Source organism: Balaenoptera borealis (assembly GCF_965194805.1).
Source record: "Balaenoptera borealis genome assembly, chromosome: 2".
NCBI classification, from domain to species: Eukaryota; Metazoa; Chordata; class Mammalia; order Artiodactyla; family Balaenopteridae; genus Balaenoptera; species Balaenoptera borealis.
This window is the reverse complement of record NC_138867.1, coordinates 133,985,515-134,006,558: the sequence shown is the minus strand read 5'-3', so window position 1 is coordinate 134,006,558 and position 21,044 is coordinate 133,985,515. Positions and strand designations below refer to the sequence as shown.

At 39.4% G+C, this 21,044-nt stretch overlaps 1 protein-coding gene across 1 annotated transcript in view; it reads right to left on the bottom strand.

Annotated features, from left to right (window-relative positions):
* The window catches only part of SGCD (sarcoglycan delta), a 415,397-nt gene that overhangs the window by 347,292 nt on the left and 47,061 nt on the right, over nucleotides 1-21,044 (bottom strand). The window lies entirely within an intron of this gene.

Genomic DNA, 21,044 nt, shown 5'->3' with positions numbered 1-21,044 from the left:
TGGGTACTGAAAGCATCCACTCCCCTTGGTCCCTCTTCTTTGTCTCTTTCTGTGTTCTATTGCAGGTACATATATTTAACTTATATAGATTCAACAGCATTTACTTGACCCAACAACTCAACTTCAGTCACTAAATATGTACACAGAGGCAGGCATATGAATGCACGCACACACATGCACGTACACACATGCATGCACACACACATGTACACACACACACACATAAAACAGCATGGACTCTACAGCAAACACAAGAGAGAGGAGATTTGATACTCACATAATCTCAGTCCCCACATCTTTCTCACACACTGAATGTCTGCCAGATTCGTACTATTCTCTGGCATTTAATGATAGATGTATTTTTTCATATGACTACCCCCAAACATAAGCTCATTACTACACCCGGCATGTGGTGCTTAATCCAGAAAACCATGATCTGCTTTAATACTGGAGGAATAAACTGGCTGTTTCAGACTCCTGGGGAGGTGACATATAAGTTTCTAATGCGAAGGGATTTCCAAGGGGTTATTTTGAGCACATCTGTGTTTTGCATTATGGACCCTGGATCCATTTCACTTTCGACTCCAATGAAAGATTCCCTTTTAAAGACAAGAGAATCAAGGTTGCTAAGAGGAACAGTGACTTGTCAAAGCCCCGCATAAGACCAAGGCAGAACAGTCCCAGGAATCCTGTTTTTCCAGTAAACACCCAAGAGTCATATTTCTCATCGTGATGAATTCCAGTGCCAACACACAATTTCTTGGCTCCAAGTTGCATGACCGTATCACAGTTAACCTTTCAGATTCCATGTCTTTTTTTTTTTTTTTACTACAATATCAGTCTTTTGAAGTAGGTGACACTCATGAATGTTTATCAACTCTACAAAAAATCCTAACAAAAATGGCTGGTGGGCTTGTTACCTACAGGGATGAGCTTGCTGGTTGCTCAGAATGCAATCAATTATACTAAATGTAGCTATGTGCCATGAACAGAGTACCTTGGTCTTAGTTACTAGAATGCCTTCATCAACAACAGATTAAAATCTAAGAGGAGTTTTTCCTCTTAAAATTATACTATAATCTTTGAAAGTCCATAAAACTTCTTAGGTAAAAATCACCAGTTCTAGCAACTTCAAGTTAGATCAGAGAAATTTGCTTTTGTTTACAGGTTTTAATGAACAGAATTTGGAAAGTTGACTAACTAAACACAAGTGTTAATATATTCCCAACTGGATTTAGAAAATGTTATACTCCAATTATTACAAGTCATACTGAGTGTTCCTAATTTTTATTACTTTTTGTTGTTAACTCCCCATCATAGCTCTTGAAAACCACAATTTTTAGGTTTTACTCTTGAGTAACAACCTACTGGTATGTGAGTGAAAATGAGAAACATTTAGTAAAATTTAGCCTTGATTCGCAAGAGAATCTCAAGACACAAAAGTGACCTTCCTATTACTCCATTAAACCTGGCCCTCAGCTTTGTCCTGCTTCTTACATTTGTATATATCTTGATAGCCTGTTTACTTTTGTTTCTGACAAAAAAGCAACACCAGAGAGCTCCTGCAAGTCTTTGAAGCCTGCAAATCAATTTTGTCATCTTTTTGTTGGTTTCTTTCTGCAGAGGAAAGTTGAGGACTGAGAAGGGCATGAAAACGTGTGAGATGAGCATCTAAAAAGCATTGAGTAAATACCTAGAGAATGACCAGTGAACACCATGTTGCCTAAGAGCATAGGTTTTAGAATGACACACCCCTGGGTTTGATTCCTGCTTCACTATTATTACTTATGTAACATGACATTCCTTTTTTTTTTTTTTTTGGCAGTGCCACGTGGCATGTAGAATATTAGTTCCCCGACCAGGGGTTGAACCTGTACCCCCTGTAGTAGAAGCGTGGAGTCTTAACCACTGGACCGCCAGGGAAGTCCCTAACATGACATTCCTGACCCTTTGGCTTAACAGCTGCAAAGTAAGCATAAAAACCGTGCATACTTTATCAAGTTGTGAGAGTTGAAAGAGAGAATATAAAAATAATGCTTATGATAATAAAGCACATACACTGAGCGCTTACTGTGTGCTAAGTGTTTTACATAGATTATCTCATTCAGTCTGTAACAGCGAAGAACAAACCTGACTCCATATTGGATTTATTTCTTTAGCTCTAAACTTTGTGCTCTGTTGTCTGTGCTTAGTCATGCTGGCTCTGCCCCTTTGTAAAAAAATGTTGCCTATAGCCTGAAATATACATGATAACCCATTCTCTAAGGCTCTGCCTCCCAGGCTTGACCTTTAAAGGTATCATACTTTTCCATTCGCATAGAGATAAAAAGTTGCAGAAGAGAAAATAACACTTGTCTTGTTGGAGGTTTACAGGAACGCTGTGATCAGACCTACATGTACAGCTGCAAGAACAAAGTACAAAGAATTCCAGCACCAAGAAGTCTGCAACAACGAGCCACACAATCCTCCCCTTTTAGTATAAAAGAAGTCTGAATTCTAACTCAGGTAAGATGGTTCTTTGGCATGCTAGTGCACCATCTTCTCCATCTGCTGGCTCTCTGAATAAAGTTGTTATTCCTTGCCCCAACACTTTGTCTCTCTCGTCTTTCTATTTATTGGCCGGTCATGTGGTAAGCAGTATGAGCCTGGACTAGGTAACAAGTCCTTCTAACAACTATAGGAGGAATACACTATTATTCCACTTTATGGATGAGAACACTGAGGCAGAGAGGGTTTAACTAACTTAGCCAAAGTCAAAGAGGCTTAAATGGCAGAGCTGGGATCTACTCCCAAGCAGACTGCCTCTAGAACCACAATCCTAACTATGAACTCCACTTCCTTAACTGTAAGTACCAAACTCTTCACAGATCCCTTTCAGCTCTAAGATGCTGATTCTATGACTTCCATAACAAAGCATGCCTTTTAATACAGACACTGACAGCTTAACTAGTTGTGGCATATAGCAGCACAAAATGTTAAAAAATACTTCTTGATGATAAATACATAGACCTATCCTTCCTTACATGAAGGCATTTATCTGTCTGAACAAAGCACTACACTCACGTTGGGACCTAATGCTTATGGGTGAATTGTAATTTAAATTTTTCTGCCATGCCCTGTGCCCAGCCCCCCAAACCACCAGCTACAAGGTAGAGATGGATATTCGCATTCTGTGTGAAAGCTGAAGACTGATTTGATTTTCCTTGCCCAAAGAGTGAAAAATGATACTCCAACTTGATTATGACTCTCAGAGGACACCTATTCTCTGCACCAGGAACCTCCAGTTTCCATTTATCCGCGAGGTGTGTGTGTGTGTGTGTGTGTGTGTGTGTGTGTGTGTGTGTGTGTGTGTGTGTGTGTGTGTGTGTGTGTGTGTGTGTGTGTGTGTGTGTGTGTGTGTGTGTGTGTGTGTGTTTTAACCCAGATAAGGGGAGTGTTCAAGCCAGCTTTGCTTTGCAGCCCACCATTTTCTCACTTCATAGTCTCATGACTTTTATTTAGAGACCCTCAGAACTGCTACAAAGGTGTAGGCAATTCACCATCCTGATTACCTTGGCTTCCACCCTGGCTTCTTTTGATACCTCCAGCTCAATTCTTCCTGAGATTTTTGTGTCTGTGGTTTCTCAATTGCCATTATTTTTAGCTGATGTCATGGGAGAGAAAGACAAGAGACTATTTGGAGAATTTTATTATTTACTCTCAGTTTATTCTGTAACCTACACCACTGAAACGGCATCTCAAATCCCAGCGATACAGCTCATGCAAGGCTGGAAAAGTGCACTGCTTCTTCTTGTGGGAGGCAAAGGCCACTCCACCACAGCCCTTTTCTTTGCTTTGCCCTCACGTGCTTTCTCAAACTTTAAGATTTGAACAACAACCTACACCTGTCTATATACAATTCCAGGTTCTGTACTATATACTTTCTTTATAGTAATTTCTTTGCTTCACACAAAACTCTTGTGAGATTACTACTACTATTGCCATTTTACAGATGACAAACTGCGGTTCAGAGACGTTTAGAGATATATTTAATACCACATGGCTACAAAGTGGTCAAAATGGTATTAAACCCACATCAATCTTAACTTCTACACCACATACTCTATTATTTGCTTCTCAGGTGTCAGCACTACAAAACACAAATAAAAAAATAAACCTTATCGTCTTAGAAATCACAAAGCTCCATAAAAGTTACTTTCTAAGATTTTCTTTAAATGAATGAATGAGTGTCTGAAGAGCACACGTCTCTAGCTTTTATAAACTCAGCCTGATCAACTGTAAGCTAGACAAAGAAGGTTGTGTTTATATTTTTTTAAATAAGAAAAGTAAATATAAAATATAAATCATGTGCTGATCAAGTTAGGGCTCTCTAAGATTTGGTTAAGTAGGATAGCATTTTTTACATCTAGATGTGATTTGGGTAAAGTCAATGTATCAATAGAATACTAACTTCTTTACTATTGCAGCAATTCCTCTGATACCCAGAGGGAACACAGATGAGTCCATAGGATCCTGGAAAGATGGTCTAAAGCAGATATTTGCCATTGTGATTTCCTCTGAGAATGTAAAATTAAAGGGTTGGGTTCACGCTCCAACCACCAACAGCTGTAGGGAACATGCAAGCCCACAGATGTGGCACCTGGAATGGGCTCTAGACCTGGGTTAGCCCAAACTTTGTAACTCTTTGCTTTCGTTCAAACACAGGAAAATGATGTAAAACGATACTAGATGCATTAAGCCTAAAATAAGCTCTTCCAATGGACCATTTATCATTTGCACCCAGGATTTGCTTTTTCTTTGTATCTAAGATGATGGCCTCAATTCTGAAGGAATCTACTAAATAAGAGACCGATGTCATCCTGGATTGCTCTTTTTTTTCCCCCCCCTTCAAAACCAGCATCCTATTCAGCATCAAATCCTGCCAACTCTAAAAAATAATTCCTCCCTACTCTGTCATCAGCCTGGTCCACATCATTATCGTCTCACATCTGGATTACTGTAATAGCCTCCTACCTCATCCCTATTTCTCCCCTGCCATTCTGCACTGCATTCTCATCACAGCAGCCACAGCCATGCTGATAAATGAGAAATCGGGCCATTCCTCTTTTGCTGAAGAAGTGGCTTCCTCTGTCACTCAGAACAAAAGCTCAGACCTTGCTCTGATTTACAGATACTCCATGATTTGGCTCCTGCTAACTCTCTGATCTTGTCCCTAATATTCTATCACCACACTGCCTGAGCCACACAGGACACTCCTTTCTGTTTCTTGAACATGCTATTCACATACCACCTCAGGGCCTTTGCACATGCTGGTCCCTCTGATGCAATGCTCTTTGCCCAGACATCAGCATACCTAACTCCCCCTCTTCTTGGAGGTCTTTACTCAAAGTCACCTAAATGAGGCTTTGCCTGTACTACGTAAATTTCAACTCCATTCCACCACTGACCTTTTCTAACCCACATCTGGTTTTCCTCCTTAGCAATTATCCATATCTAAAATACCACGTGTGGGCTTCCCTGGTGGCACAATGGGTAAGAGTCTGCCTGCCAATGCAGGGGACATGGGTTCGAGCCCTGGTCTGGGAAGATCCCACGTGCCGCGGAGCAACTAAGCCCGTGCGCTACAACTACTGAGCCTGCGCTTTAGAGCCCATGAGCCGCAACTTCTGAGCCCACGTGCCACAACGACTGAAGCCCCCGCGCCTAGAGCCCATGCTCTGCAACAAGAGAAGCCACCACAATGAGAAGCCCTTGCACCGCAATGAAGAGTAGCCCCCGCTCGCCACAACTAGAGAGTGCCCACACGCAGCAACGAAGACCCAACACAGCCAAAAATAAATAAAAATAAATTAATTAAAAAAAAATACCATGTGTTTCTTTATATCTTTCTTAATGTCAGATATCGCATCAGAATGCAAGCTTTATTTAGGGCACATTTTTTTTTTGTCTTTTGTTTTGCATCTTCAGAAGCTAGAATAGTGCCTGGCACATGATACGTACTCTTAATAATTGAATGTTAAAAGAATAACTGAATAAAATAATTAACGTACAGGTTTGTGGGCAAATAAATAAGTATATGGAATGGAAGTAGATGAAAACACTTGGCACAAAGTACGCATTTGAGGACTTAATGGATTAAAAAACGAATGAATTATAAAATGGTAGTATCTGGTATAGTGGTATTACAGGTGATTTTTATTTTATTCTTTAGGGTTATCTATATTTTATCATATTTATATACGATAAAATGTAAATTATTTTTCACTTGTATAGAACTTTAATTTATAAGATTTTCCCACATACCACATCTTGTTTTATCCTCAGGGTGGTACACCAAATAGATTACATTCCCTTTTTACATGGGAAGAACTGATGCCAAGAGAAAATAAACTGATTATCACAGAGCTCACAGCTAGCAAGTGACAAAGACTGAAAACTAAGAAGGGATTGATTCTTCTGTTTATGTGAAGTGATGGGAAAATAATAGGCAAAGTCTTTTTTGAAAACAAGTAGCCTTACGTGGAGCAACTAAGCCCGTGTGCCACAAATACTGAGGCTGCATGCCACAACTACTGAAGCCCGCATGCCTACAAGAGAGGCCAGCGCAATGAGAAGCCCACGCAGGGCAATGAAGAGTAGGCCCCGCTGGCCACAACTAGAGTGCCCACACGCAGCAACAAAGACCCAACGCAGACAAAAAAAAAAACAAAAATTAAATTCTTAAAAAAAAAAAAAGAAAACAAGTAGGCTTATATCAGAATTTCTACACACTAGGAGCTCATTGATGTCCTAGTAAAAATGTTAGAGGGGTCTAGACTTGAAGCTGGATTTATATAATGCTGGACATAAAACTGAAAGAACATTCATTAATTTAAATTGTGGTAAAATACACTTAACATAAAATTTACCATCTTAATCTTTTTAAGTCATATATGTTCAGTAGTATTAAGTACATTCACACTGTTGTGCAGCCATCACCACTATCTACTTCCACAGATCTTTTCACCTTGTAAAACTGAAACTCTGTACCCAATAAACAATAACTATATTTCCGCCCCCTTCCTAACTGCTGGCAACCACCATTCTCCTTTCCTTCAGTCATGAATTTGACCATGCTAGGTACCTCATGTAAGCAGAACCAGATAGATCTGTCCTTGTGTGACAGGCTTATTTCACTTGGCATAATATCATCAAGGTTCATCCATGTTGCAGTATGTCAGAATCTCCTTCCTTCTTAAGGCTGAATAATATACTACTGTACGTATATAGAACATATTTTTTATCCATTTATCTGTCAGTGGGCACTTGGGTTGCTTCCACCTTTTGGCTATTGTAGATAATGCTACTATGAACATTGGTGTACAAATATCTGTTTGAGACCCTGCTTTCACACCTTTGGGGTATATGCCTAGAAGTGAAATTGTAGGATCATATAGTAATTAAAAATTAATTTTTATAACAAAGAATGAGGGTACCTAAAAGACATTATTGCCAAAGAGGTGCTTAAACCTACACTTCACTGGGCTTGAACACAGGAACAGATCGATATACACTATTTCCATTCCAAAGTGCATTCAGGCTTTATTTTCAGTGAGAACAGGCATTCGTGTATCCCCCCATCTCCTGAACGTCTGCCACGCACTCGGCTCTGGGAATTCAGTAGTGATCAAGACAGAAAGAGTCCTTGCCTTCATGGAGCTTACCACCATCCAGAGAAGAGAGGCAGATATTATTACATAAATCATAGCAAATCATTACTTTATGACTGTGGTATGTGCTGTAATGAGAAAATACAATGTGTTGTAAAAGGCTGGTCTTCGGTTTGTGGTGGTGGGTGCACAGAGGAGCCTTCTCCAAGAATCAGGGTAAGTTTCACAATGTAAATGGGATTTCAGCACCCATTAAATATCAAATTTATTTTGCAGTGTAAACAACCAATGTTGAGCATCACTAGATTACTCCCTCCAAATTTTAAAACCATACTCCAAAGATTCAGAATAACGTTGGCAATATTCAGATGCTCATCAGAAGAATTAATTAAACTAATTAACTTAAAGTTTAATTAAATAGTAGCTATTAACTTCATTATCCCCATAACACTGATTTATTTTTTAAAGTAGTGGTTTGGGATTTTACATATAATTATTTTCTTCTGTAATGTTTTTATCTTCTATTGCAGTAGTTTAAAGATGTGTATACCTTATGGGAAACAGTTGGGAAAGTGAGCTTTACCTTTTTTTTTCCTTTTGTCATTATTTTTCAATGATTATTAGTTTCGGTTCTCGTCTCATACCTGGCCAATATGCGACCAAAGTAAAACCTGGAGGTTCAAAGGCCACACAGTTCCTGCAACAAAGAACAAACCTGACTCCATACTGAATCTATTCCTTTAGCTCTAACCCTTGTGCTCTGTTGCCTGTGCTTAGTCCTGCTGGCTCTGCACCTTTGTAAAAGAATGTTGCCTATAGCCTGAAATATACAGGATAGCCCATTCTCAAGGCTCTGACCTTTCAAGATACAACACTTTTCCATTCATATAGAGATAAAAAACTGCATGATAGAGAGTAACATTTGTCCTGTTGGAGGTTTATAGGAACACTGAGACCAGACCTAGGTGGACAGCTGTTAAGAACAAAGGATAAAGGATTCCAGCACCAAGAGATATGCAACAATCACAAATTACATACGCATAAATACAGGTTTGTAGAGACAGCTAGTTTTTCCACCAAAAACTTAGGTTCACCTTTCCTATTTTGGAGCTGCTATCTGGAAGCAGCTACCCAGCCAGGAATAGCACAGCCAGCTTTCTTCCACAGTCATGGTCCGCTGGCTGGATTTTCATCAGTGGAACACACGTGTAAATAATATAGGCCAGTCTCAGGCAAATTTCCCTCACAATTCTTTGTGCTCCCTCGCTCCCCTTTTGTTGGGTGGAAGCAACACCCAAGGTAATTTGGGGATCCACTGCAATAAAAATGGCAACATTTCCTTCAGCCTGGGTCCTTAAGCAACGGTAAGGAGTAGAGCACTCACCCCACTCTGCCACTGTATTCCAGGTGAGTGAGAAACAAACAATTCTGTTCTTCACTAACACGGGGTTTATCTGTTTAATATTCTAGATTTTGTCTCTCACAGCAAGGCACTGAAATATACAGGATAGCCCATTCTCAAGTCATGGATCTTATATCTATGATTGTATATACAGGAGAAATCAGGAATATTTTAAATCTAGATCTTACACTTTTTGTTATAAAATATTCCAGTCATTTTCAGTGTTCCAAGAGAAAGTTGACTAGCCCACAATTAAAAAAATAAAAGAGGAGTAAGTTTTTAAAGTAAAATAAAGATTGTGAAAATGTAGAACAGGATTTCCCTTATTAAATGATGTAGGTAGCTGAGGACACTGGTCAGATGATTGCTAAGTTAGAGACATTCTGGGTTAAACAAATAATGAGGTTTCCTTACGGTATAAGTATGTAAGCGCTCAGAGCCTTTTATAAGCCAAAGCACTCCGTATATCTCCAAGGAGCAAACGGAATGAGGGTGGGGTGAGTATTGTATAAGCTTTTCCCCAACTTTGAACGCAAAATCTTTATTTCCTATAGTATTTCCTGGAACAAGCCCTTTAGGAAGCACATGTGGCAGAATGCTAACACAGCACGCCTTTACTCTCAAGATGGATATTATAGAAGAGTGAACATCCTGTGCTCTCTCAAAGTGTCTGAGGGACTATAATGGGGACTAGGGGACCACAGATAACATGACTAATACTTTAGAAACTGCTTAAACATGGAAAGGATATTACTGGGACAATGGATAAAGTCTGAATATGGCCTGTGGGTTAGACAATAGAATTGGAGCAATTTTAATAGAATCGGAGCAGTTTGATTATTTTACACTGCTTATGTAAGAGAATATCTTTTTTTCTTAAGAAATACACATGGGGGCTTCCCTGGTGGCGCAGTGGTTGAGAATCTGCCTGCCAATGCAGGAGACACGGGTTCGAGCCCTGGTCTGGGAAGATCCCACATGCTGCGGAGCAACTAGGCCCGTGAGCCACAATTGCTGAGCCTGCGCGTCTGGAGCCAGTGCTCCGCAACAAGAGAGGCCGCGATAGTGAGAGGATCGCGCACCGCGATGAAGAGTGGTCCCCGCTCGCCGCAACTAGAGAAAGCCCTCGCACAGAAACGAAGACCCAAAACAGCCATAAATAAAATAAATAAATAAATAAACAAACCCAAAAGTTAAAAAAAAGAAATACACACGGAAATATTTAAGAGGAGAGGGACATGAGTATCTTCACTTTACTCTCAAACTGTTCTTTTTGAAAAGCATATGGGGGTCGAGAGAAGCAAAGGGGGAGGGAAAGGAAGAAAGAGAGAAGAAAAAAAATGGGAGGGAAGGGGGGTAAGTGATAAGAAACTTTGCCTGCCACTGTGCTATAAATTTGGTATTTTACACATGAACACATACACATAAAGGTTTCCAAAAGAGTGTGAAGGGTGATGTCCTATAGTATGCGGGTTCAGTATTCATTTTGGCTGTGCTTCATTTCGAACACGTCATGCATGTTTATTTAAAATTGCCCTTCTCAGACATGAATGTCACCGCAGGAAAATCTGTGAGTTTTGACTTAAAATGGCTCTTATACTGGATGTAGTCACTGTTTGGTGGGCAAAAAGAGTGTTGCTTGGTTCGTGTTATTTATTCATACAGGAGGCTTCTACTTTAAGAAACAACCCAGACTTTAAAAAAAAAAATTATTATTTTGCTTTGTTTTTAGCAAAAATCAGAAAGAGTCTCTCTCTCTCTTTCTATTCACGAATAGGCCAACCACAGAAAGACAAAGGTCACAAACAATTTGCTAGGTTTCTGTTGCTTTAGGAGAATGAAAACTCAATAGCTGCTGATCAAGAAAAGCACTCACTGGAGAGGGTGTGGAGAAAAGGGAACCCTCTTGCACTGTTGGCGGGAATGTAAATTGATACAGCCACTATGGAGAACAGTATGGAGGTTCCTTAAAAAACTAGAAATAGAGTTACCATATGATCCTGCAATCCCACTACTGGGCATATACCCTGAGAAAACCATAATTCAGAAAGACACATGCACCCCAATGTTGCAGCACTATTTACAATAGCCAGGACATGGAAGCAACCTAAGTGTCCATCGACAGATGAATGGATAAAGAAGATGTGGCACATATATACAATGGAATATTACTCTGCCATAAAAAGAAACGAAACTGAGTTATTTGTAGTGAGATGGATGGACCTAGAGTCTGTCATACAGAGTGAAGTAAGTCAGAAAGAGGAAAACAAATACCATATGCTAACATATATATATGGAATCTAAAAAAAAAAAAGGTTCTAATGAACCTAGGGACAGGACAGGCATAAAGATGCAGACATAGAGAATGGACTTGAGGACATGGGGAGGGGGAAGGGTAAGTTGGGACGAAGTGAGAGAGTGGCATGGACATATATACACTTCCAAATGTAAAATAGATAGCTAGTGGGAAGCAGCCGCATAGCACAGGGAGATCAGCTCAGTGCTTTGTGACCAGCTAGAGGGGTGGGATAGGGAGGGTGGGAGTGAGACGCAGGAGGGAGGAGATATGGGGATATATGTATACGTATAGCTGATTCACTTTGTTATACAGCAGAAACTAACACAACAAGGTAAATCAATTATACTCCAATAAAGATGTTCAAAAAAAAAGAAAAAAGAAAAAAGAAAAGCATTCATATTTTGCCACCTAGTCAAGGTGACTGGCAGTAATTACCCCACAGATTACTTTCGCTTTGGTCATTTATCACATTTATCACTTTCTCCACAGATTTGAAGATCTCCAAGTGCCAATTATTGTTACCAAGCCAGGTATGGGTGGGCTTGTTCCAAAGACATCCTCTGTGATACCGTTTCTGGGTAAGGAAGCCACTCAGAGTCAAAAAGAGATTTCAGGCTAGGGAGTGAAATGAACAATCTGAACACTGAGGTCACTGATAAGCCCTTTTGCATTATGAACACTTTCTTGCCTCCTCAGGTCTTTGTTCACTCTTCCTCTCACATCATTACTCTCCACATGGTACCATTTGCATCATAGTTTCTGCCTGTCACAAACAAAAATAAAAGGTCAGGTGGCACCATATCTCCTCCAGCTTCTATTCAATTTCTCTAGTCCCCTCCTCAGCAAAGCATCTTGAAAGAGTTATCTACGGTCTTGGTTTCTACTTTCTCACCAGTACAACACAGTGTGAGTGGTCTTTTCCATGCCCACCTCTCCATGTTGACCACTGGGGGATGCGTTCTTCTTGACAGCCACAGACATAACACAGACCCAAACAAAAACATCCACAAAAGGATGACACCTCTTGGCCTCAGTTAACAATAGCCCACCCCCACTTTCTGTGCTTCATTTTACTGTTTAAATGGCTTGAAGATATCTGAAGCGAAGAGGGAGTCTTCTGATTACAACTGCTATCCACTCATTTTCTTTCAGTGCTGAAATTCTGTGAATCTTAAACATTATTATTATAGTCAGAGTCATGGCGATTTCTGGAAATTTAAAGGACTTTTGCTCAATGTGGCATTCTCTAAAATTAGGCCTAATTTCTTCTGGATAGTAAATGCTTTCACAGAGATGGAAAAAAATTCCTGGTGAATTTCCAAAGTGAAAAGTGTAATAGGCTCTTGTTAAATTAATTCTTAAATGGAGTGATTTTTCCAAATATAGACTAGCCTTGGGCGGTCTTAATGCATTACTTACTTTTAAGTGATTAAAGGTAACTCCCACCAAATCAATAGAAGAAGAGATGCTAAAGAGGAAACCTTAAAACTAAAATGAGCACTGACTAAGGATAGATATAAAAATAATACCAGATCATGATTTTCTTTAAAACTCCTGCAGAATTATTGGAGGTTAAAGAAAAAGAAATGGGAAATTGGAAATATAATTGAATTGGCAAGTGTCCTCCCTTACAGATATCTCTGAGAGGAAATTATACCCTTCTGTAAATCATCTGAAAGACATGAATGCTAACACCAACAAAAATGAATTCTACTTTAATGTCTGGACAACTAAACTATGATTGACTGCTAACTGCATTTAAACACCAAATACCTCTAATGATTAAGAATCGCTATTCCATCCCTCTGGGCTGGTACAAGAAGATGCAAATCACTGCATTTCTCTACATTTTATAAAGTGTCATCTTCATTAGGGTATCTCAGGCTGAAAACACGAGGGCAAAGAATGACACATGACTGAAATCTTTCTAGACATCCCTAAAGGGAACAGAATAAGGACACACAAAACCCCCATTCAAAGATCTTGAAGCTTGAAAGAGATGCACCGAAAATTAACAAAATAAACTTCAATACCCAATGAGTAGTAAACTGCAGGTATTCAGTACCCTGACAAAATGCTGAATGCTGTTTTAAAGTTTCAAAATATTTAATTCATAGGAGACAAAGTTAAGACCCACAGTTCTGAGGTAACAAGCTAAAATAGCCCTGTGTTCCCCCAAAGCAGGCATTTTTCTGGTCAATTGTTATCCCCATGTCCAAGGAATTAAATAATTGGTTAATGTGTATACATCACTGACAAGAAATATATACAAAATAGTCCACAAGAAAATATTAACTGTGATGATCTATACTACTATCGGTCCCGAGGAGCCAAAATTGAGAAGGTGGCAAAATCTAAAAGCAACTGAAGACAGCTTCTTGGAGAAGGTAAATCAAATGAGCCCTGACTAATAGCTTCTTAATGAACTGAAGGGAGTGGTGAGATGACAGGTGAGAACAGTATTAAAAATTACCCATTTTTGATGACTATAGATCTTCTTTCCTCATTACATCACATATCTGTTAAAAGTAAAGATGTCAAAGTAAATCAAGCAACTCAAATAATGGATAAACACATCATAAAGATACTACAAAACATAAATCCCACTATGCCGTATCTTTTGAACAGTCTTCAATGATACATTTCCTACATTTCACCATGTTCTTTAATTTTGCTCTTTTCCATTATAACTTCACACAATCAGCTAACTTAACTTCAAAAACAGCCCAGTAGGGACTTCCCTGGTGGCACAGTAGTTAAGAATCCACCTGCCAATGCAGGGGACACGGGTTCAAGCCCTGGTCCGGGAAGATCCCACATGCCGCAGAGCAACTAAGCCTGTGCACCACAACTACTGAGCCTGCACTCTAGAGCCCACAAGCCACAACTACTGAAGCCAGCTCTCCACAACTACTGAAGCCTGCACGCCTAGAGCCCATACTCCGCAACAAGAGAAGCCGCCACAATGAGAAGCCCATGCACCACAACGAAGAGTAGCCCCCACTTGCCGCAACTAGAGAAAGCCCATGTGCTGCAATGAAGACCCAATGCAGGCAATAAATAAATTTTTTTTAAAAAAAGGGCCCGGTAAAGAATACAAGTTCACCACTGTCAACACACCTATAGTGCCCAACTGTGCCTCAAAGGTCTTGAGACCTTGGCTGCCCATCATTCATACTAGCTGTTTTATTTTTTAAGTATTGAGGGAATTAAAGAAAAGACAGTGTATTTTTACAGTGATGGTACAAAACTGATGGGGACATGAAACTGGCAGTCACCATAAAATAACTTGAAATCTTAGTCGGTGGCTACACGAAAGTCAAAATTCAACATATGAAAGATAGGTTAGTATAATCAACATGTCTTTTATCTTTTGTTCTATAAAAGTCAATGATATGGTTTCCTTTGCTGTGTAAAAGCTTTTAAATGTAACTAGGTCCCCTTTGTTTATTTTTGCTTTTATATTCATTACTCTAGGAGGTGGATCAAAAAGATCTTGCTGCAATTTATGTCAGAGAGTGTTCTGCCTATGTTGTCCTCTTAGAGTTTTATAGTATCCAGCCTTACATTTAGGTCTTTAAAAAATCCTGAGCTTATTTTTTGTGTATGGTGTTAGGGAGTGTTCTAATTTCATTCTTTTGCATGTAGCTGTCCAGTTTTCCCAGCACCACTTATTGAAGAGGCTGTCTTTTCTCCATTGTATATTCTTGCCTCCTTTATTAAAGATAAGGTGACCATATGTGCGTGGGTTTATCTCTGGACTTTCTGTCCTGTACCATTGATCTATATTTCTGTTTTTGTGCCAGAACCATACTGTTTTGATGACTGTAGCTTTGTAGTATAGTCTGAAGTCAGGGAGCCTGACTCCTCCAGTTCCGTTTTTCTTTCTCAAGATTGCTTTGTCTATTCGGGGTCTTTTGTGTTGCCATACAAATTGTACACTTTTTTGTTCTAATTCTGTGAAAAATGCCATTGGTAATTTGATAAGAATTGCAGAGAATCTGTAGATTGCCTTGAGTAGTATAGTCATTTTGATAATATGGATTCTTCCATTCCAAGAACATGGTGTATCTCTCCATCTGTGTCATCTTTGATTTCTTTCATCAGTATCTTATAGTTTTCTGAGTACAGGTCTTTTGTCTCCTTAGGTAGGTTTATTCCTAGGTATTTTTTCTTTTTTTGATGCGATGATAAACGGGATTGTTTCCTTAATTTCTCTTTCTGATCTTTCATTGTTAGTATATAGGAATGCAAGAGATTTCTGTATATTAATTTTGTACCCTGCAACTTTACCAAGTTCATTGATGAGCTCTAGTAATTTTCTGGTAGCATCTTTAGGATTTTCTATGTATAGTATCATGTCATCTGCAAACAGTGACAGCTTTACTTCTTCTTTTCTGATTTGGATTCCTTTTATTTCTTTTTCTTCTCTGACTTCTGTGGCTAGGACTTCCAAAACTATGTTGAATAAAAGTGGTGAGAGTAGACATCCTTGTCTTGTTCCTGATCTTAGAGGAAATGTTTTCAGTTTTTCACCATTAAGAATGACATTTGCTGTGGGATTGTCATGTACGGCCTTTATTATGTTGGAACCTCAGTAGGTTCCCTCTATGCCTACTTTCTGGAGAGTTTTTATCATAAATGGGTGTTGAATTCTGTCAAAAGCTTTTTCTGCATCTATTGAGATGATCATATGGCTTTTTTTCTTCAGTTTGTTAATATGGCGTATCACATTGATTGGTTTGTGTATATTGAAGAATCCTTGCATCCCTGGGATAAATCCCACTTGATCACGGTGTATGATGCTTTTAATGTTTGGAAACCATACACAAAATGAAAAGACAACCCACAGAATGGGAGAAAATATTTGCAAACAAAGCAACTGACAGGGATTAATCTCCAAAATATACAAACAGTTCATGCAGCTCAATATCCAAAAAAAAAAAAAAAAACCCAATGAAAAAATGGGTGGAAGATCTAGATAGACATTTCTCCAAAGAAGACATACAGATGTCCAAAAAGCACATGAAAATATGGTCAACATCTAATTATTAGAGAAATGCAAATCACAACTACAATGAGGTACCACCTTACACTGGTTAGAATGGCCATCATCAAAAAATCTGCAAACAGTAAGTACTGGAGAGGGTGTGGAGAAAAGGGAACCCTCCTACACTGTTGGTGGGAATGTGAATTTGTATAACTGCTATCGAGAACAGTATGGAGCTTCCTTAAAAAACTAAAAATAGAGCTACTATATGATCCTGTAATCCCACTCCTGGGCATATATCCAGAGAAAACCATGATTCACAAAGATACATGCACCCCAATGTTCATAGCAGCACTATTTACAGTAGCCAGGACATGGAAGCAACCTAAATGCCCATCGACAGAGGAATGGACAAAAAAGATGTGGTACATATACACAATGGAATATTACTCAGCCATTAAAAAGAACAAAATAATGCCATTTAGAGCAACATGGATGGACCTAGATATTGTCATACTGAGGGAAGTAAGTCAGACAGGGGAACACATATCATATGATATCGCTTATATGTGGAATCTAAAAAAATGGTACAAATGAACTTATTTACAAAAGAGAAATAGAGTCACAAATGTAGAGAACAAACTTATGGTTACCAGGGGGGAAAAGGGGGGTGAGGGATAAATTGGGAGATTGGGATTGACATATACACACTACTATATATAAAATAGATAACTAATAAGGTCCTACTGTATAGCACAGAGAACTCTTCTCAATACTCTGTAATGACCTATATGGGAAAAGAATCTAAAAAAGAGTGGATATATGTATATGTATAACTGATTCACTTTGCTGTACAGCAGAAACTAACAGCATTTTAAATCAACTATACTCCAATAAAATATTTTTTAAAAGAATACATAGAAGTATAAGTAAGCATGATTCTAGGTATTCTTTAAAAGAAATATTAATTCTTAAATTTCTAGCAAATATTTTAAACATTACAAAGTAAATAACTATTTAAATAATGCTACTGTAATATATCTGTCCAGGATTCCAATACACATCAATCAATAAAATGTTCCCTACATTAAAAAAAAAAAAAAAAGTTCAATGATAGACTAAGCATAGGGCTCAAAGGCACGGAGATCACAGGAGCACAATACATCATCCTAAGGGGATGGAGGAACATTCCTTGGAGAATGTGAAAAGTTAAGTGGACAACAGGAGGGGCAGGTTGATTAGGGAGCCTTCCAAGTTAGGCAGAGGAATTTTGTCTTCATACAGTTGGCAATCAGGAACTCATGACCATTTGAGGAGAGGAGTAACAGAGTAAAGCAGCACTTAAGAAGGATTAGTTGGGCAAGGCCAAGCCTGCAGAGGCCAATAGGAATTACATGAGATTAAAGAGGGCCTGAATGACAGTGGTTGAAGTAAAAATGCAGGAGGAAGGCAAGAAAGACAGGGGAAACATTTAAAAGGAGATAAATTTTCTAGTGCTAGGAGAGACAAAATGCTGACTCAGAGTCAGCGCTACAAACCTTGGGTTCTGGAGGTACTTCGTTAGAGACCAAAAAAGGAGACTGGAGTTCTGATTCCAGGCTCACCTCCCCGCTTCCCTAAAGGAACAATTTCAACAGCAGGGATGTGATTGATACACCTGATGATTCCGTCTCTCTCTTCTCTCCTGCCTGTGGCTCTCATCCTGGATAAAAATGGGCTCCAAGGGGAAACCTTAACTCAAGCCAAACATGTCCTAGATTTACAGCCCTTCCCCTTTTCCACCCCTTATAAGCAACATGAAAGGAATTAACAGTGTTTCCTTATATCAACCCTAAAAATATTTGTCTTATTATATAATAATCAATTTACATTGTAAAAAAATTCCCAAAAACAAACATCTTCCAGTATAAGTAAAAAAAAAAAAAAAAAAATTCTGTTTTTGTATGATGCAAACAGCAGAGGACCATCTGTTTGAATTGATCTCAGTCCTGCTTGAAATAATCTCCAGGCATGGCAATATAGGCATTGTTCTCTATATTTAGCAGAAAGGCAAGAAAATGAATTGAACATATTTGTAGTTGCAGGTTTCCTAAATAAGGGAAAAACATGCTCAGGGACTAAGATAGGGTAAAAATAGAAATCTAAGCTGGTAACTTCATGTCATTAAAAAAAAAATCATTGTTTTTTTTCTCCAGTACATGAATCATCCACTTGAGGTTTGCAAGTAGGGAAAAAAATACAATAAATCCTCTACGGGCCTTCCACTGAATCTTAGGAAGTAGAATCCAATTATTTCTAAATACATACCGGTTTGCTGACCACATTAATATTCCACTTTCTCATCACTCTTGTTCAGGTGGTTCACAAAATCTACCCCCCTCTTTTTTTTTTTTTTTTGGTTTCTATTAATGTCATAAAATGATCTCTCTTTAAGAAGTCCAAAAAAAAAAAAAAAGGCATCATGCATCCACCCCCACTCCCTCTTGGAGTGTGTATGTTTCAGCCTTGTGGATTTCATACTGACAATCCCATGCAGGTGACAAAAGGGATCTCATGTCAACATTTACTGGAAACTTATTTTCAGACATCACATCATAATAAATGAGTAAAATGCATAAATCATTCATCAGGCACTGGTATGCAGAGAATAGTTATATGTTCTTCATGAAATATTATGCAAACTCTGAAAGCACTCTTACACAGGCAGGTTACCTCACCTCTCCAAGCCTCAGTTTCCTCATCCGTTATCTTGTGATAATAGCGTTTACTTCCTAGGCTTCTTTCAAGGTAGCTCTTAACTGTGTTTGGCACACAAGGAAGGCTTCACGTTCTTCATTAGCAACTCGCATCCCTCTGTTAGAGAGTTATCCTCAATCCCATGGTGCCCACCCCTTCCAGCAATCCTGTTTCTCACCAGCCTCTTTGCTTTTCCTGGCATTGCCAACCAGGGGTCTCCTGCCATAGAGCAGTGCTTCCTGAGTCCTGTTTCCAATAAATCATTATTCTCCCAAGGTCACTAAGCAGAATCTACAATCTTAATCTTGGAGGCAGGTTTCTGGAGAATGACTGACCTTTAAGGAAGGCGCCCTCTGAGAGCATCTGACTCAAACCGTGAAATGCTGAATCATTAACAGTTTAAATCAGAAAAGAATTTAACCAAGTTAGACAAACCTGTAATAGCTCCTGTGACTGGGGCCATTAGGACCATTTTGGTGTCGTTCGGGCCAAACTAATGACTGTGAAGAGAAGGCACCTGAAAACAAGTAGACGGATTCGGCTTTTCTATTTCCATTTTAAAACCCATTTGGAATTTCTCTGCTATGTCATCCTAGGTTGACAATTTTTTCCACATCAATCCGTTCTAATTAGTCAAATAGTTTTTAACCTCCAAAGTCTATTAAAAATACCTTTGCACACTGACCAGAGTTTGCAGAGCAGAAAAGCTAATGTTAGAAACACAGAATCTGTTTTTTTAGATGACTATCAGATGTCTGTAAGGGCTAACGGTGCAAACAGAGATGAGTGGCATGGATGGGGGTGGAAAGGACTGTGGGGAAACACAAGGCACATGCACCTCCTCTAAAGGCTTCCCATACTAACAACAAGCAACAAAAACAACAACAAATTGCAACACCCTGAAGGCCCAATAACACACTCGGCTAGCCAGTCTGGTCAACTACCAGCCCATAATTCCTGATCTAACCCAAACCTTTCATTTCACAAACAGAAGCTTAACCCAGGGGAATCTAAGTGGACTGTCTTAGGCCACATTAGATACAGATCTGCCAGTGGGATCTCTTGACTCCTAATCCAAAGCCCCCAGTTTCCTCTTCGATTTACTCCTGTGTCCTTAGGTGGCATAAGGACATAAAATACCACAAACCCAAGTCTCTATGGGGCATCAACTATGCTCACAACTCAGTTCTAAGGCCTTGAGGCAGGGTGGGCAGGTAAAGAAATCATCAATTTATAGCCTTTGTCATGAAGCAGGTAATATTCTGTTACCTCTTTTGTTAAACCTAAACCCTCTCTCCTACCCACAGCCACCCACAAACACTTACGACCTGAGAACTAGAAGGGGTCCCAGGGGATAATCTGGTCCGCCCCCCTGACTTAGGCAGAGGAAGTGTTACTGCCATTTAAGAAATGATGCTCTAGAGGCCCCGAAAGAATGAGAAAATGTCTGTGGGCAAAAAAGAAGCCTGTCCTCTTGCTTTTGAGGAGAGAGGTTTTCCCTGGAAGAGACATTCCATACGGGAAAATAAAAAATAATAAATATAATTATGGGGCTTCCCTGGTGGCGCAGTGGTTGAGAATCTGCCTGCCAATGCAGGGGACACGGGTTCGAGCCCTGGTCTGGGAAGATCCCACATGCCGCGGAGCAACTAGGCCCGTGAGCCACAACTACTGAGCCTGTGCGTCTGGAGCCTGTGCTCCGCAACAAGAGAGGCCGCGATGGTGAGAGGCCCGCGCACCGCGATGAAGAGTGGCCCCCGCTTGCCACAACTAGAGAAAGCCCTCGCACAGAAGCGAAGACTCAACACAGTCATAAATAAATAAATAAAAGAACGTGAATTTCTTTTAAAAATAAATAAATAAATATAATTATGTACTAAAGCATACAGTACAGATTATTCATGTGGGAGCCATTGAAGAGAAATCCCAGTTTTTGGTCAGTAAAAGCTGGAATGGGTCTTAGTGCTT